At 44.0% G+C, this 19917-nt stretch overlaps 1 protein-coding gene across 1 annotated transcript in view; it reads right to left on the reverse strand.

Annotated features, from left to right (window-relative positions):
* The window catches only part of DOCK3 (dedicator of cytokinesis 3), a 611447-nt gene that overhangs the window by 504368 nt on the left and 87162 nt on the right, over window positions 1-19917 (reverse strand). Inside the window, exons 3-4 of the mRNA XM_065408097.1 lie at window positions 17654-17709; window positions 4218-4314 (exon numbers count right to left, since the gene is read on the reverse strand). The gene's annotated coding sequence lies outside the window, so the exon portion shown is untranslated. The remainder of the gene's footprint in view (window positions 1-4217; window positions 4315-17653; window positions 17710-19917) is intronic.

Consider the following 19917-nt stretch of genomic DNA (forward strand, 5'->3'; position numbering starts at 1 on the left):
CATCCAGAAACCCAGCTCCCAATGAGATCCAAACCCCAAATAAATCCGTTTTACTCTGTATAAAGCTTATACAGTGTAAAATCAAATTGTCTGCCCTCTATAACACTGATAGAGAGATATGCACTGCTGTTTGCTCCCCCAGGTATTAATCACTTACTCTGGGATCAATAATAAACAAGTGATTTCATTAAGAATAAAAAGTAGGATTTAAGTGGTTCCAAGTAATAACAGACAGAACAAAGGAAGTCACCAAGTAAAATAAAGCAAAAACACGCAAGTCTAAGCCTAATTAAGAAACTGAATACAGGTAAATCTCACCCTCAGAGATGTTCCAATAAGCTTCTTTCACAGACTAGACTCCTTCCTACTCTGGGCCCAATCCTTTCCCCTGGTACAGACCTTGTTAGTTCCAGCAGGCATCTTAGGTGAAAAGCAGGGGATTCAACATGACGGTGACCCCCTTTGTTCTGTTCCACCCCCTTTAATAGGTTTGGCTCTCTCTCTGGGTTCCCACCCTTCCATCTAAATGGAAAAGCACCAGGTTAAAGATGGATTCCAGTTCAGATGACATGATTACATGTCCTGTGAGACTTCATTACCCACTCGCTGGCACACACCTATACAGTAAGTCTTACAAGTAAACAGAGCCATTTATAACCAATTGTCCTGGTTAATGGGAGCCATCAAGATTCCAAACCACTATTAATGGCCCACACTTTGCAAAATTACAATAGGACCTCAGAGTTATATTTCATATTCCTAGCTTCAGATACAAGAATGATACATTCATACAAATAGGGTGACCACACTCAGTAGATTATAAGCTTTGTAATGATACCTTACAAGAGACCTTTTGCATGAAGCATATTCCAGTTACATCATATCCACACTTATAGACATATTTTTATAAAAATATGGAGTGCAACGTCACAGAGCCACTCCCCACAGTGGACTACATAGGGGTAACATTGTGTGTGGGGAAGAGGCACAGGGAAAGAAGAGAACAGTTAAGATTTTATGAAAACAAGTAGAAAAATTCCCTGACTCCATATATTTTGATGGAGAGAGTTTAATAACTGCTTCCATAGATGTTATAAGTGTCCCTCTAGGTGTTAAAATTCTTCTGTTGTCAGCAAGGTGGCTAGACATATGGGCTCCCTAGCAAGTTAATAGGGTTGCGCTTAGAAGATATGAGTTCAAATAGACACAGGTGGGGGCTGCTTTATGAAAGGAAGCACGTTACTGCACTAAGTACTCTTCAGGATTCACAGCCAAGGCTTATAGAATTCTACGAAGAATATATCAGGGAAATGTTTTGTGAAGGGACATGATATTTCTATGAGAAGCCATAGCACATTAAATTATGTTCTTCAAACACTATTGTTAGAATGGCATGTTTTTTTAAAGAAGCAAGAGTGAGTTCTCTTAAATCCCAATATCCATTGCTGCTTCTCACAATAGCAAAAATACTATATCTAGAAAGAAAATTTATCTCACAGTATTTCAAACATTTCAGCCTGGTGTTGATTCAAGAAAACAGTCTTTTTCCCAAAGAAAATGAAAAGGTACAGAAATAATATGCATTATGAGTTATTTAAACAGAGCAGCCACTTAGCTTTTTTATGAAGATGAAGTTTTTTTTCACCGACCACATAATTAACTCAAAATATAAGAGTATTTACATATTTCTGCATTTCACCAAAATAATATTTTTTCCAGAATATATATATATAAAAAATGAATCAACACATTTGAAGGCAAGCAACTTTGACTGAGATAATTTTACATGGATGGAAGGTCACATCTTTATTCCTATTGTCTAACTCACAAATCAGAAGACAGATCCAAATCTTACAATGCATCCTAATTGTTTGAGGACTTCTTAAATTAATATGCACTTGGCCTTTCAAATCAAAATCTGTGTAAAGAACACTAATAAAAATGCTGAGCCTATTCAGAGAGTCTGAGAGATACTACATATTTTGATTTGCATGTCTCTAAGTACCGTGATCACTATTATCAAGAAATAATTTGCTAATAGTTATCACACACAGGTACTTGATACACAACAGTTTTTTCCTCATACTTGGGGTATGTCTGCGGGCTAGCCTGTCTGATGTAGACTGAATCTAGCTGGCACAAGTAAAAACATCAGTGAAGACACCACAGCACATGCTTCAACACAGGTATTAATAATGCAGCACAGACCCTGACTCATGAGTAGGGCCCTAACAAATTCACGGCCACGAAAAATGCGTCACGGACCATGAAATCTGGTCTTTTGTCTGCTTTTACCCTATATTATACAGATTTCACCAGGGACACCAGCATTTCTCAAATTGGGGGTCCTGACTCAAAAGGTAGTTCCAGGGGGGTCATGGTATTCCATGTTGACTTTTGCCCAACAATTTATGTTCTTCTCTGTGCCTCACAATTTTATTCTTTACTATTGTTTCAACTAATTTGCCTGGTACTGACGTTAGACTCACCGGTCTGTAATTGCCAGGATCACCTCTAGAGCCCTTTTTAAATATTGGCGTTACATTAGCTATCTTCCAGTCATTGGGTACAGAAGCTGATTTAAAGGACAGGTTACAAACCTTAGTTAATAGTTCCGCAATTTCACATTTGAGTTCTTTCAGAACTCTTGGGTGAATGCCATCTGGTCCCGGTGACTTGTTAATGTTAAGTTTATCAATTAATTCCAAAAACTCCTCTAATGACACTTCAATCTGTGACAATTCCTCAGATTTGTCACCTACAAAGGATGGCTCAGGTTTGGGAATCTCCCTAACATCCTCAGCCGTGAAGACTGAAGCAAAGAATTCATTTAGTTTCTCCGCAATAACTTTATCGTCTTTAAGTATTGTCAAATAAAAGTGAAGGCTCCAGCATGACACTGGGGAGCACAGGCCACTGGTGCGGGAAGTGGAAGTTTGCAGAGCTTCCTGCAGTTAGGGGAAAAATCTAGGGGTAGGTCTGACCTGGCCCCGGATGCCATGCAGGGTAAGGGTAAGTCCCATCCTCCCCAGCCCAGCTGGGACTAGCAGCTGAGCCCAACGCAGGGTAGGAGCCATCAGCCAGGTCTTCCCCACTCCCACAGTGATTTGCCTCTCTGCTGGCTGCCCTGTGCACCCGTAACATACTGCTGGGGAGGGTCGCATGACCGCTCCTGTGGCTTCCCTTTGCTTCCCTGTCAGAAAGTCATTTTTCTGCAGGGAATCAAAGAAATCTGCGGGGGACATAAATTCTGTGCACGCGCAGTGATGCAGAATTCCCCCAGGAGTAACACTATGTACTGTAGATGGCAAATAGACTACTAGTATTCAGGCGTAATAGAGAAGCAAAGCCACACCAGCAACACATGGAGAAATTCCTTTTAAGTCAAGGGAAGTTTCATGCATGGCTCACCTGGAATCTCTGGCCCTAATACAGCAGATACAGTAATCATAGATAAACAGACCATAAAAGAAAATGAAAAGAAATGTTCAAATATGCAAGCTGCCTTTCTTGCTTTCTGTTCCCTTTGACCATGGGATCAGACCAGCCATTTCTCAAAATGTTGTGTGGCCAGAAAACTGGAATGAAATGTAGCATCAAATGAAAACAAGAACGTTACCAAGAAAGTTAATTTAAAAAGAAGATCATCTCAACAAGCCTCTTCTTAATTTATTTAACACATTTTTATTTCTGACGAGAGACAATGATCTAACTCAGAATTTATTTTGCTAGGGCTCTCTCTGTTTTCGAGCACCAATTAGATAAGTGTTGAAAAAGCTGATGCTATGCTATAGGAAATATTTAAATTTACGAACTGTGTTGAATAATCCTTCAGAGTCATTTATGGAAAAGTTATTAAAGGTAGTCCTTGAAGTTCATGTGTTTGTTATTAAACAGAGCTACTCACACACAGATACCATAAGAATCCTTAAAATGTTGAATGATTAATCAATAAAAATCACCATCAGTTTTTGGTAATGGAAATTTTAGACATCAGAAGAGTTGAGAGCATCCACAATTTCAGATGTAGTCAATAGCAGCCGCAGATTCTCACTACCTCTAAAAGTCACTCCCAGAATAATTTGCTAATATTATTCCACAGGTTCCCAAGATGCCACATGTACAACAATCATTTCGTAGATGGAGTTAATGGTGTGCAACACAACACTTGTTTCTACATATGGTGGAATAAAAAACAGTGTTCTCACTGTACCTACCACATACAGCTGTTTCCACAGGATAGCCCATTCCTGGAGCGTTGCTGTGACTTCAGTCACAACAGAATCTTCAAGTGGAACTACTGTTTCATACTGTCTGTAAAACAGAGAAAAATATTGTTTACAAAGGCTCTCATGAAAAGGTAGAAAACAACAAAAATGACCTGAAATCCATGTGAGCAATATATAGCGAAAAGGACAATTATTACAACATGCTCTCCAAAAACTGACCAATCAGACTGCCTTTCCAGGGGCTCTAAATTGAGCTCTGAAGCCATAGGAATGTTTATACTGTTTTCTTTTTATATCAAATTTAATTTGTGACTGTAGTGAGTCGGTGTGGCTCCCCTCCTGCCCAGCAGAGGGAGTGCCCTTACAGACACCCAGGTGGGCGGAGCCTCCGCCGCCTGTTCCCGCCCCCCCGGAAGTCAAGGGGCGGGACAGGAAGTATAAAAGCCGGCCGCCAGAGCTCAGTGCGGCCCCAGCCACCACAGGGAGCAGACGTGCGGCGGGGAGCTCGCGGCCGGGAGACCTCCGAGGCCCGAGGCCATGGCCCTAACTGGACGGAGTTACCCCGAGCCCACTACGAGGAGGAATCACCGGAGCCCGTCCGCTCCCGTCGTTGGGAGGAGCCGTTGGAACTCCCCCACACCAACCCCGAAGGCGAGACGCCGCCAGAGCCCCTCCGGCCCTGCTGTTATCCGGAGGAGCCGCCCAAGTGCAATTGGCCAGATTTCCCTGAGGAACTGCCGGACCTGCCGCCAAGCCCTGGCCGAGAGGAACCCATGCTCGTGGACTGGACTGGACCCGGTGCCACGGACGAGGTAGGCCCTGAGGGGGAACCTGGAAGTAGCCCGGGGGTAGCCGACCCTGGTCAGGCTGCAGACGCGTACGAGCCAATGTCAGTGTGTTTCGGTCAGGATACCCCACTGACTCGCAGTGGCAGTAGCTGCTGCTAGGACCCCGGGCTGGGACGCAGTGGAGTGGGTGGGCCTGCGTCCCCCCCTGCCACCCCGCTCACGAGTGGCAGGCTTCCCCCTCACCCAACGCCCAGGTACAGGGCCTTGGGCCTAGCCTGAACTGTTTGTTGCTCAGCCCCTGCACCAAAGGGCCTGAGCCCCCTAACTGTTTGTTGCTCAGCCCCTGCACCAAAGGGCCTGAGCTCCCTGTTTGTTTGCTCAGCCCCTGCACCAAAGGGCCTGAGCCCTGAACTGTTATATTGTTGCTCAGCCCCTGCACCAAAGGGCCTCAGTCCTAAACTAACTGTTTATTTGCTCAGCCCCTGCTTGAGGGCCTGAGCCCTGAACTAACTGTTTGTTTGCTCAGCCCCTGCCTGAGGGCCTGAGCCCTGAACTAACTGCTTGTTTGCTCAGCCCCTGCCTGAGGGCCTGAGGCCTGAACTCTACCACTGCCTCGCCGGTAGTGAGTCGGCGTGGCTCCCCTCCTGCCCAGGAGGGTCGAGCCCCGGCACGGACCTTCTACAGTGACATAAAGACATTATTATTTATATTACAACCAATTAAAGAAAAATAAGTACTTTGCATTTCTAATTTCTGTAGATTTAGTCTATTAAATGTTAAACATTTCTAAGAATTTTTAAACACAATATTTTAGCAATAGCCCTCTGCTATGCTGAACACCATTATATATCATCTTCAGGAAGCAGCTCAACTGTCACTCCATTATCTCCCACAGGAACCTGCAAGGACAGGGAGTATTTCCTAATTATATGAGAGCACTATTTAATTATCATTCTAGTAAAGTTCAATATTAGAGTCTTCCTGATTATGATGTGCTAATATCCCTTATGCCCCATCCTATGTCCATCCCACAGCCAAAGTAACCAGGTTGTGCCTGGGGAGTTGCACAGGATTGAGGTTTCTCCTCAAGACTATGCTGATCCTCTCCCCTATGTTCAGCACTCTGACCAACAAATCCATTACTCTATGGATCCATTAGCTCTGTACCTTCCTCAGCCCGGAGAGCCTTTAATGCAGTGGGTTACAAAGTTTCTGTGTGGGTTTCCTGTCTACCAACTAAGCAGAAGTATCACACTAGTTCCACTGTGTTCAGGGTCTTCCACACCCATAGAGCGAGAAGCAGGATTCCTTCGCACCCTCCGAACACACGGTATGGTAATAATATAATGTGATATAGTGTAATAATCTGCTTTTTATATTATCGGAGCCATCAGTTCCTTTACTTAGCCTTTTCAGTGGAACAAATACAAATGCTAGGCATTGTACAACAACTGGCAAAAACTATAGAAGTAAAGTGTATCTCAAGCTTCTACTACTCCAGCAATTAAAAAACAAAACCAAAAATCTGTGACAGGCATCAGTGTTTCTGAAATATCAAGTGCTAGATTGTGGAATTTATTCACAGGTCTGAGTAGAGGAGTGATGTAGGAGCTACACCGACTCTAAAGAAGCTCCAGGAGAAACTGCTTCAGGAGGCACAATCCCAGCACTTCAAAGAACACTAGAGGTATGCAATCACTGCCCTTCCTCTTGGATGGTACAGTTTTCTCACCGCTCTCTGCACCTAGCCAGCTCTGTGAGCTTTTGCAGTGGGTAGGGCTATGGTTTCACCTACTCCCCACCACATTTAGGCTACTTGTCTTCTCCCCACCCATGCAGGATGTGAAAGAGAGAGAAAGAAAGCAAAGTCATATTTCCCCTTACCTTCCCCTTGTGTACTCATGCTAGCTCCAAATAAATAACATAAATTATCTAAATAAAAAGACTGAGTTTTTTTACATGTAAAACCAAATTCTCAAAACAAACTTTCATTTCGTTTCCCCATCATCTTTGCAACATTTAATTTTAATCCATTTATCCAAGAGTTTTATAATTGTGCCTCACTACAAACTAAAGCTAATGTTAGAAAATGGTTACAAAATTGAGTGAATATGTGTTTCTCTAAATACCCAGGGACTAGAAAACTAGCACACACAACAGCCCTTACAGCATTCCTAACTTTCCCCAAACTCCCATTTAAATCAATGATTTAAATCAATTCATATTCTCTTACTGATTTGGGATATTGAACAGGGTATTTCCCCTTGTTCTATCATCTCTTTTACCCAATCCTATCCAGGAACAGAAATTATAAACTGCAGATTTAGCCACCAATGGGCTAAAGGAGGCCGACGTACCTTACAGCGGTGGTTGGTGCACACAGCAATCAACAAATGTCAGCAAAGACTGATACAATTGTTAATGCCAGATGAAGGTGTGAGATGACCAGGTAGTCTCCTCACAAATTTCTGAGGCAGATGCTTATGCCCTACGAGCCAAGAAGTTGTCACACCTCTTATTTGATGGCATTTAACAATTTTGGATGTGGCCATTTGGCCTAATCATTATAGTGGAGTGGCAGCTTTCCTACAGTTAAAGTGGAGAGTGGCTTACTGTTTAAAAGATGACTATATTAAGTACTTTAAAATCTACATGCTGGTTCGGTTTGTCTTGCAGTTTGCCGTAAATCATAGGGGTGCAAGGAGCACAGGGTTAGTGGTACAATTATGAGGTCATTTGAGAGAGGGGTTTTCGAGATACAGCTCCACCTAAAAAAATGTGTTTATAAAACATGGTTCTTATAACTTTTTTTATACACACCTGGAGCTAAAACTATGGCTCTGTTCCCCCCAAATTGGTATCATCCCTTTGAATTTATTTTAGCTATTGATCAGCAACCATGGCCCCCTTTGAGGAAGTAATAGTGAAAAGATACTGAGGACAGAATTTGTTACTCCAACATGGAGTAAACAGACTGACTAAGAGAGCGAAATGTACACGATAACATACTGTGGCTACTGAAACTGAGCTACAATGAAGTACTATACGTTTGAGCTCTACCCTTGGCAGCTTTCGTGGAATGTGCTCAAAAATCAACATGCACACCTGATTTTTAGATTTTTTTTTTATTTTATTTATTTTTACTTTAGAAGTATTGTCAAGGAAAATAGCTGTGATTAAATACAGGGGAGATGAAAGACTAGTAAACAAGGTAATACAGTCATGACTCATGTTTAAGGCTAAGATTTTGTCACGGATATTTTTAGTAAAAGTCATGGACAGGTCATGGTCAATAATAAAAAATTCATGGACGCCTGTGACCTGTCTCTGACTTTTACTAAAAATATCCATGACAAAATGAGGCACCTTGGCAGCTGTGGGCAGGCTGGGAGCTCCAGGGTCCCCCTCCACTGGCAGCTCCAAGCTGTAGGGGTCCCACCTGCCTCTGGGGGTCCCCTCTGTCACCCACGGCGGCGGGGGTATCCCACAGCTCCCTGCCTTCGCAGGTGGCAGAGAACCCTGCAGCTCCCAGCCAGCGCTGGCTGAAGTCATGGCGGTCTTTGGAAGTCACAAAATCCATGACTTCCGTGACCTCCACAACTAAATTGCAGCCTTATTCCCGTTCAACCATCTCCTATGTGAGGTCAAAGCAAAGCAAGTCACTGGGTCAACTGGTCAAGGGGTTAAATGATACATAGCCCTTCTAACATGAACTGCTCATAACATTTTCAGATTCTCATAACTTTTTGGTGCAGAGTTGGAAAAAGAGGAAGAATTTCAGGGTGTGTTGGTGCACAACACTGTAAATCCATACCTCCTTGTAGTGGGACAGCTGCCGCAGAACAGGGATTAAAAGCAGCCCTGGAGACAGCTGTGGCTGGGATAAGCAGTGAGAGCAGCTGAGGGAGTAGCTGACCACGGGTGTGGTCAGCTCAATCAGGGCCCAGCTGGCCCTGATAAGAGGGCTGGGAGCCAGGAGCTGAAGGAGTCTCACTCCAGCCCTGGAGTGGGAAGGGCTAGCTGCCTGGGAGCAAGGTACCTGAAGCAGAGCAGTGCTGGGGAAAAGGGCAAGGGGAGCTCCAGGCTGCAGGCTTTGTTGAAGGCCTACAAAGGTACTGGGGCTACAGAGGTGTAGCCTGGGGTTAGGCAGAGGCAGCTGGTCCAACCCCCTTGCCATGATGAGTGGCCATTAGAGACTGCAGTTTGCCCCAGTGAGAGGGGGCTAGGTGATGACTGGCAGTAGCCACTGAGGCAAGGTGGGTATAGTGGGTTGGGCGTTCCCCTGGGAGGGGAGAGCCAGAGTGAGGGGGTACTGCTGGGACAGAACCCCAGGTAAAGGGGCACCAGGGTCCAGGAGGGACACGGGGTCTGAGGCAGGTGAGCCACCGTCCCACAGAGGGCACTCTGGAGCTGGAGTTGAGCTAATTCCCAAGACGACCAGCAGGAGGCGCCGTGCTGGTGAGTCTTCGACTTTGCTACACTCCTCCATTTCTGTCCTCCTCTTCAAAGCTTGCCCTCATTTCACACATTGCACCATTCATGCATCTTCTGCCTATCTCCTGTGAACAGCCAAGTGCTGAAAGGGGTCATGGAATTCACCGTGAGGAAAAGACCACATAGTTATCATGACCGCCTCCCCCTGAATCACTGGCACCTCATAGGAACTCTCCCCATTTTCCTCCTGCTGTGATGTAGCCTGAAAGAAACTGCCAGTTCTGCAGGGGGAGATGAAGCACAGTGGCATTTTACTTGGCTTTGCCCGCACAGGAGACTCCATATGGAGAAGACAAAGGAGCAAAATCTCTGTATCTGAGAACTCATGTACAAGGGACCCACAATCGGGGACTAAAAAGTAGACTTTCATCCAGCACAGTGCTTGTAGCTTCCAGCTGGCTTGTCTTTTACCAATAGAGGATCCAAAATGGCATCTCAGCATGATACATTAGCTGTTTCTTTGGTCTGAGTCAAGGAATGATGGGGGCGCCTAGAAGGGGAGGAGCTGGGAACAAAAATTCCTGTATCCTAATTGGACACCATGTGTCTGATGGAACAAATACACAAACACCCATCTATCTGTACCAATGGTGATCATGACACAGGTAAATAATAATGTGCATAGCTCTGCACTGGCTTTTGTGTGAACTCCTTGAAAACGTTTCCTAAAGATTTTTTTTGGAAAATGGTTTGCAAGCTTCTTTCATTGCTGACAAGAAAGAACATTCTGCTAGATTAACTCTAACCTTCAAGTATGTGGTTGAATTTAAAGAGAGTGCATAACAGGATTACAGTTAAACCATTTAAGCCTCATGGCTCAGATTCCTATAAGCTTGCATTCTTGTCTACACTTTCAATGAAATGTCATGTTGTGTCTGTCTAAATTTTAAATTGGTCAAATGTCCTGCTGTACAATTTAATAAAGGTCTTTACTGGGCTACTTTATAACATCATGAACTTTTTTTTAACCTGTAAATTGCATTTCTTCAATGGACAAGGTCAGACTCTAAATAGATAGGTTTTCATCTATGTCACACTTGAACAAGCATGAGTGACTAATGTTTAAATTCCAATGCAGGTTGTCTTGAGGCTCCCTTTAGCTTCCCCAGCCTTGAATGCCAGAATGTTTCTAATGAAATACACTTACAAGTTGGGCGTTGAAAGAAACTAAGCTAAAATAAAACTGGGTACAAAAAGAAATAGTTCTCACTAAAGATTAGTTTAAAGGGAATTTTTATCCAGAAACTGTAAATTATGATATACTGTCTCTGTCTTTAGATATTGTCGGGATTCCCTCCAAGACCTTTTCTACTTGGTTTACAGATGTTTACCAGAAACAGGGCATTAATAAGTGATAATTATGGGTACTGGATCAGTTAGTGTGCATATTTGTTACACATTTGTTTTAAAAATCCACGTTACATTAAATATTATACAAAAAACCTAGAGATATTAAACTGGATGCCTTTCACCAATTTAAAACTAAATTAATAATTCGCAAATAAGCATTAAAGCAGTAACAACTAAGGATTATAAGAGACTTGCAGCCTCCCTGAGGGGAAAAAAAAACACAGATAGGAATTCAATGTACTATATACATTATATTCCATCCTAAAAGTACATTAAAAGAACATTAAGATAGCAATATCAAGCCTTCAAAAGTTAGAAAATGCCAGTATTAAGGCTACCCATGCAATCTTAATTCTGTCCCACTGTAACTATGTATTACAATACAATCTTTAATTACACACTCACGTAGGACCCCTGCCTTCTTCAGTGAATGGGTACTGTGATAGACCCAGGCCAGTTGGGTACAACAAAGTAGTCGAAGGCAGATATACTGGCCACTGGATTAACAGTTTTCTATTCCCTGACTGACCAGAGCGGGGCTGCTGTAGACTATTGAGAACACCTGACTCCAATTAACCTGCAAAGAGTCAGGTGAGTCCATTAAGGTAATGTGAACACCTGACTCTAATTAAGGCCCCTTTGATACTATAAAAGGGCTCACTCCAGTCAGGCTGGGGAGAGCCAGGTAACCAGAGGAGAGGAAGTGCGGCTGAAGGGCTGGTTAATGAAGATACTCTCAAACCATCGGTAAGGGAGCCCTAAGGTAAGGGAGAAGCAGGAGAGCTGTGGGGAAGTGGCCCAGGGAAATGTAGCAACTCTGGCAGTGAAAGGTTGGCTGCCAACAGCTGCTACCATTAGGTCCCTGGGCTGGAACCCGGAGTAGAAGGCGGGCCCGGGTTCCCCCCAACCTGCCACTACAGAAACACCTCCTGGGAAGGAAGACCGGCCCCTGTCAGGACAGGAGGCTAAACTGTTCTGAAATAAGCCCTAGAGACAACAGGGACTGTGGGAGTTCTCTCACCAACATCCTTGCTGGCTTATGATGAAAAGGGCTCAGTAGACTGTAACCCTGGCCCTAGAGAGAGAAGGGCTACGTGGAGGGTCGCAGTGAGCCACTGAGGCTAGCATAAACTGCCTAGAAGCGCGGGACCCACCGGGACAAGGTTGGAATTCTGCCACAGTACTTATTCAACACTTTTTAGTCTCCATATTCAATGTATGGCCCCAGGCCTTATTCAACAGATACTATCCAAATCCTGCACCCAACACAAAATTATTAATTTACTAATGGGCATTTCTGTAGTATTCTCATCACGGTAACTGAGTGCTTCTCAAACATTAATGAATTTGTCTTTGCAACACCTCTGTGAGATTACATAGTATAATCATCTACATTTTACAGATGAGAAACTGAGGCACAAGATGATTAAGGCCAGAACTGTCAAAACTGTCCAGTAATATTGGGCATCCAACTACAGGCAACTAAGGCCTGATTTTTCAAAAGCACTTAGCACTTTAGAGCACTTTATATGTTCAAAGCACAGCTCCAATCGACTTCAGTTGCAATTGTGAGTGCTCAACAATTGTGTAAATCTGGCCCCAGATGTCTCTGACACAAAGGCCCACTGGTGGTTTACTACTCTGTGTTAGCAACTCTTGTCAGACCTGACATACTCACTACACCTAACACACTGATGTCATGATAGATACCCAAAACATGGTATGCAATATCTCACTGGAAAACTACTAACTCACTGATCATTAATATTATTGCATGATGTATGTATGAGGCATGTGCAAAGTTATAAATATGTGCTAGAATTCTGTTATTAAAATGTGTTTGTCAAACAATGCATAATCCCAGTCTGCTTTAGACAAAAGAATGTGTATATGCTTGTCTGACCAGCTTTGTCTCTTCCTGATGACCATGCAAATACATTTACATATAAGCTAACAAAGCTATCAAGCTAACAAGGAGGGGGAAGATAGCGTGTCATCTATACCCCACTAGGAGAGACCAACTTAATCTGAGAATACATTTCAAAGGTTAACTGGTCTATAAAGACAGGGAGTCTAAACTTCAAATGATAAGCAATTAAATATACTGATTTTATACAAAATAAAAGTGCATCAATTAAGGTCTTTTAAGAAAGCCTGTGACACAATGGTGATTCATATCATGGTGAAATGTACACATTAACACTATATGAGGAGTTATGGATACTCACTGATATTATGCTTCAAAGTCTCTGACCAAACACAAGGGAAAAACTAGTTTTCTCCTCCACAGGAGGGATCTGTCTCCAATGTAAATTAAACATTATGGAATCAAAACAATGGAAGCCCTATTTACATAGGAATCCGCAGAGGAATGGAAAGTCAACAGGAAGGGAAGAACAGCAGGAAGCCTTCCTTTCTTTTGTAACCGGGTCAAAGAACTTTGGGAGACATCAGCAGAAACAGAAAGCCATTTTAGTATGCATTACTGGACAGATACAAGAAGCCAGAGCTCTTGTACATCTAAGAAAAGTGAATCCTTCAACTAACGAGACTGAAGTCTCTGGGAACTGAATTTAGATGAGAAATCTGTTTAGGCAAAGACTAACTTGCTGAAATTAAGTTTCAGTCTTAAAAGCGTATTTTTACTTTTTGTTTGTAGCCCTTTATTCCTTATACTTGGTATCGCTTAATCCTAGATCTTTTTGTTAAATAAACTTTTACTATAAACCAATTCAGTGCACCAGTTAAGCGAACAGGCTGCAGTATATTATGTCTTATAAAAAGCACCAAACTTAATAACTATTATGAATGTTTCAGGAGAGGGCTGGACACTGAAGGGAGACATCTCTGGGGAACCCGGGTCTTCGGGTTCACAGTTTGTTACCTGCAAGGCAAGCTTTGAACTGGCAGAATCCTGCAGGATAAGGCCCCATTGTCATGGAGGGACACGGTGAGAAAGGAACCCGCCACCCACCTTAACCCTAAGTAAACTAGACTTAAGATAACTAAAAGTAAAAATGAAATAACTATTTACAATTATTTAAAGATAAATGTCAAGTGAAAGAAGAGAATACAGACACAGGAGTATTTCATCCCAGATCATGAGCTGTAGAAAAGGAACTGAAGAGGTAGTTGGTCCACAATGCCATCTATGCCAGTGGTTTTCAACATGAGGAGGCATGTAGGCACAGATTAACAGACACTGCTACTGAAGAACTTTTGGTCCCAAGTGAACAGAGTGCATGCACACCATACAGAGAATACCCAGAGGGACCAGTACTCGAAAAAGAACAACCGCAGAACCTTTTAGAGGTGTTGATGTGAAGCCTCTCTAAATAAGGGTTTTAAAGTGCAATGAATTATCATGACTGATGGGAAAGAAGTGAGAACTCATCTTAGAACTGCCTAGCTCCAAACCATACGCACAATGAACTAGGACAGCAGTTCTCAAACTTTAGCAACCTGAGGACCCCCATTTTGATTTTAAAATTTTCACAGACCCCCAAGTCCCCCCGCTCAGCCCCATGCTCCGTCCCCACTCCGCCCCTCCCCCAAGGCCCCACCCCTGCCCCTCCTCTTCCCGCTCCCTCCCCCAAGCACGCCCCATCCCTGCGCCTCCTGCACGCTGCTGAACGCTGGCACGCAGGAGGCACTGGGAGGGAGGGGGAGGAGTTGATCAGCAGGGCCGGCAGCCCCAGACATGATTCCACCCCTCCTCTTAGCGCACCCCGTCCCTGCTCCTCCCCTTCTCTCCCAGCACCTCCTGCATGCTGCTGAACGGCTGTTCTCTGGCGTGCAGGAGGTGCTGGTAAGGAAGGGGAGGAGTTGAGGGAGGGGGAGGAGTTTATCAGCGGGGCCCGTGGACCCCCTGGGGTACTCCAGTTTGAGAACTGCTTAACTAGGATATCAGTGAACTGGTTTGGAATGAAGGAATAGGATCCCTCCCTCTATCAGATCCTTCCTACATCTCCCACAGTATCTTCCTGGCTGGCTGGGAGGAATTCTGATGATTAAGGAGTGTGCAATGCAAAGGTATAAATTCAGAAAAATTGCGACGTTCAGTGCCTCAAGATTTTGGTGCTCAATTTGAATCTCTTTTCAGAAAGTGCTGAGCACCTGCCCTCTGAAATCAGGCCCTTTTATGATGTCTCAAATTGGTCACTGAAAACTTGGAAGCACCCCAAATCACTAGACACTTCTGAAAATCTTGGCCAAGATTTCCACAGCACACCTAACACTAAGGCCCAGATCCTCAAAGGTATTTAGGCACCTAATTCCCATTGAAATCAGTGGGAGATAGGTGCCTAAATATCTTTTGAGGATATAGGCCTCAATCTCTTACATCTCTGTATTACTATAAGGTTTTAGATTATACGATGGCACAACATCTATACACAATCAAAATGCTACATACAATATAGGCATCCAGAATGACAGAAAAGTGATACCATAGCGCAACCATTCGACCATGATTAAGACATTTTAGTGGTTGTCGTCCTGGGTTTGTAATGCTTATTTTGGGGATGATTACAACATTATTTGAATTTTTTTACCCCATGTTACCTGATGTGTACTCTCATCTTTCACTTTAGTTTAATATAGGTTTTTGTCTGTGAATAGTAACTAGATCCCTACTCTTGGATCTCAACTCCCTAGCAAAAGAAAGGCTGGAACTCCCCTAGATATCAAAGATCTTTGGCCTTCTGAAATCACCTGCCAATACCTCAGTGCCTTCTAGAACATGCTACTTTTATAGTCCTTTCTGAACACATCTAAGGAGCCCGCCTATGCGACTGCAGCCATTTAGGTTAGTTCCAGCTCTCTGTTGCTCTTATTACTGGCTTTGTTTTGGACAGTGTTTCTGTATCCCTTGATTGTTTTGCCCTGCACTCCTACAGTTCCTCAATATGCCAGGGTAGTTCTTCACAGCAATAATCTCCTTCAGCATCTTTGTAGCTCAGTCTTAGTTGCTAACACCTCATGGAAGCAAGGAGATGTTGCCTTCAATGGTTCATACACCGATTTTGCTGCTTTATGGGTCACTGATCTCATTGTTTCCTTTGGAAGTTTATATTCCTTTGGTACATAACACCACCTCAACGCTTCACCCAATGCACAGAGTTTTTTCAGCCTGTAATGGTTCAATGGCCTGATACTTATCTTGAAGTGTCAAGTCCCCCTTCTAAGTTATTAGTGTAGTTACTTTCTCTTGAAACATGTTATGTCAACAAAATATTGCATGAAAGGGGTCACAGAACAGCAAGGCCTTCTGTTCCCAAGTTTTGACTGTGTACAGCTGATAATTTTTAATTTTTAAAGATATGTGCTGAGTTATCGTATATTAATATCACACTCTGCTCTTAGGTGACAATACCTAGACTTCATCATCAGCACACTCTTTTACACACACAAAGTAAAATTTTCAAAAGTGCCTGCCTAAGTCCCTTTTGAAAAAAACAGGGACTTTGGCTCTTTGATGCTTTTGAAAATTATACTCCTAGTTCAATTTTCAAAAGTAATTTAAGCACTTAGGAGGCTAAGAATCATTAGAAGTAATTGAAGTTCTGATCATAGCAAAATAAGAGGTGCTGGCTACATATCTGTGCTCCCTTAGCAAACTATAATCAATAAAACAGTGGGCCCAGGTATGTTAGAGAACAGTGAGCAGGGAGTGTGAATGGTTTCTTAAAAGTATACATATTACTGATGACATCATCCATATGTTACTTTTCCAGTGCACAACCAGAGGAGTGTAAACATAGTCATTTTTCTTCTTCCAATATTAAAAATACAATTGTGACATTTGATAAATGGAGAACAGAACCCCAGAGAATGACATTTGATTTTCAAGGTTCAAAGAGTATCATTTACTACCAAATTTACAGTCCATTTTGATCAATTTCACTCTCATAGGATTTAAAAAATCACAACTTTCATGATTTCAGCTATTTAAATCTGAAATTTCATGGTGTTGTAATTGTAGGGGTCCTGACCCAAAAAGGAGTGGGGGGCGGTCATAAGGTTATTGTACGGGGGGTTACGGTACTGCTACTCTTACTTCTGCACTGCTGCAGGCGGCGGCAGTGCTGCCTTCAGAGCAGGGCAGCTGGAGAGCAGCAGCTGCTGGCTGGGAGCCCAGATCTGAAGGCAGAGCCACTGCCAGCAACAGCGCAGAAATAAGGATGGCATGGTATGGTATTGACACTATTACTTCTGCGCTGCTGCCTGCAGAGCTGTGCCCTCAGTCAGCAGCCCCCACTCTCCAGCCACCCAGCTCTGAAGGCAGCAAAGCAGAAGTGAGGGTGGCATGGTATGGTATTGCAACCTTTACTTCTGCGTTGCTGCTGGAGGGGCACTGCCTTCAGAGCTGGGCTCCCTGCAAACAGCTGCTGCTCTCCAGCCACCCAGCTCTGCAGGCAGCGTAGAAGTAACGGTGGCAATACCGCAAGCCCCCTAAAATAACCTTCCAACCTCCCTGCAACTCCCTTTTGGGTCAGGGCCCCCAATTTGGGAAAGGCTGGTCTCCCCGTGAAATCAGTATAGTATAGGATAAAAGCATAAAAAAGACCGGATTTCAAAGGGGTAGACCAGATTTCATAGTCCGTGACACGTTTTTCATAGCCGTGAATTTGGTAGAGCCCTAAAGTATCATACACAACAAGAAAGAAAAATTAATAAATTTTGTAGGAAACTTTTGACAATATCCCTTCAAAATTCCAACCAGATCATTTCTCAGATTCTCTCCATTTACACAAATGAGACAACTTCTTAATAATCAAGAAAAATACTCACCCTCTGTTACTGACGATTGCCTTTTTCAAGTGAATATAGTTAGCAGGAAAGATCCCCTGCAAGAGAGAATAATAATTCTACTTGTCAGAAAAATACAATCATAGCTTTGAACAGTTTTCATTATAACAAAATTAGCAAACATTTGATAACTGCCAACTTTCCAATTTCATCTATGGTGCGAAACAAGCTATCACTGTCAAAATCAATATTCAAATTATATTCACATCACATGGCTTCAACTTATCTCAGAATAGGACAGTATGTTGATTTGACAATTATGTAAGTTATATAACCTTTCATTCTTGAAAAAAAAAAAATACTTGTGTGACAAAAATATCACAGCAAACAGATCAAAACATCTGAAAGCTCTATAACTCTAAAAAGCAACTTTAAAAAATCATTAATTTTCTGGTTTGAAATAGAATACTGGGTTCCAACAATACTTTTTCCTCTTTCCTCTTAGAGTTTTAATTTTTGCTGTTGAGTTAATTCAAAGAATATTTACGCTGTTATCTATTGTGGTTTCTCTGACTGTCAAATTATGGACTTAATCCTCAGAATGAAACTGTTTTCCATCACACTCCACACCTGAAAATGTATCATACCTCTTTTTATCCTCTGATCTTGACACTTTAAGGCTAAACTTTGTGATTGTATAGATTACAGATGATGCAGAATGCTGTTGCCAGGATAAAGGATAGTTACCTGTTCCGTAACTGGCGTTCTTTGAGATGTGTTGCTCAGGTGTATTCCACAGTAGGTGTGCATGCTCGCCACGTGCACTGGTGCCGGAAGTTTTTCCCTTAGCAGTACCTGTAGTGGGGGAGCACCGCTGCGACCCCTGGAGTGGCGCCTGTATATCGTGCCATAAGGGGGGCTGCATGCTCCCCCCACCCTCAGTTCCTTCTTGCCAGACAACTCCGACAGAGGGGAAGGAGGGCGGGATGTGGAATACACCTGAGCAACTCATCTCGAAGAATGCCAGTTAAAGAACAGGTAACTGTCCTTTCTTCTTCGAGTGATTGCTCATGTGTATTCCAAGTAGGTGACTCCAAGCTATACCTGACGGAGGTGGGAGGATTTTAAGGGTTACCCGGGCGGAGCACCGCCCTACCAAACCTGGCGTCATCCCGCGTTTGGGAGACGATCGCATAATGCGAAGCAAAGGTGTGGACAGAGGACCAAGTAGCAGCCCTGCAGATGTCCTGAATAGGGACATGAGCCACGTAGGCAGCTGACGAGGCCTGAGCTCTCGTCGAATGAGCCTTCACTATAGGCGGCGGGGGAACCCCTGACAGGTCGTAACACGTGCGTATGCACGAGGTGATCCAGCGGGAAATCCGCTGGGTGGAAACTGGTCGCCCCCTCATGCGCTCGGCCGATGCAATAAACAGCTGAGGGGATTTCCGAAATGGCCTGGTTCTGTCCAGGTAAAAGGCCAGCGCTCTATGCACATCTAGCATGTGCAGGCGTCGGTCCTCATTAGAGGAATGGGGCTTAGGACAGAGGACCGGGAGGAAAATGTCCTGCTCTATGTGAAAAGCCGAGACTACCTTCGGCAGGAAAGCCGGATGTGGGCGGAACTGGACCTTAACCCTATGGAAGACCGTGTATGGGGGCTCAGATGTCAGTGCCCTGAGCTCCGAGACCCGGCGTTCTGAGGTGATAGCCACCAGGAACACCATTTTCCACGATAAATGGGACCAAAAACACGTGGCCAAGGGCTCAAAGGGAGGCCCTGTGAGGTGGGAAAGCACCAGGTTCAGGTCCCAGAGCGGAACCGGGGGTCTAGCGTCCGGAAAGGCCCCATCCAGACCTTTTAGGAACCGGGACGTCATGTGGTGTGAAAACACCGAGTGGCCCTGCACCGGGGAGTGGAAGGCCGAGATGGCCGCTAAGTGCACCCTGACCGAGGAAGGTGCCAGCCCTTGGGTTCTAAGGGTGAGGAGGTAATCAAGGATGAACTGGAGAGGTGCTGAGGAGGGGGAAGCACCCTTCTCCCTCGCCCATCTAGAGAACCGATACCATTTCGCTAAGTAGGTTCTACGTGTGGATGATTTCCTGCTCTCAAGCAGGACCTGTCCAACCCTCTCAGAACACCACCTTCCTCCTCGTTCAACAATGGAGCAGCCACGCTGTCAAGTGGAGGGCGGCCAGGTTGGGATGAAGGAGACGACCTCCCTCCTGGGAAAGGAGGTCCGGTCGAAGAGGCAGCCTGTGTGGGGGGGCCATGGACAGCTGCAGGAGGGTCCTGTACCAATGTT

Source organism: Emys orbicularis, chromosome 7 (genome assembly GCF_028017835.1).
Source record: "Emys orbicularis isolate rEmyOrb1 chromosome 7, rEmyOrb1.hap1, whole genome shotgun sequence".
Classification (NCBI taxonomy): Eukaryota; Metazoa; Chordata; order Testudines; family Emydidae; genus Emys; species Emys orbicularis.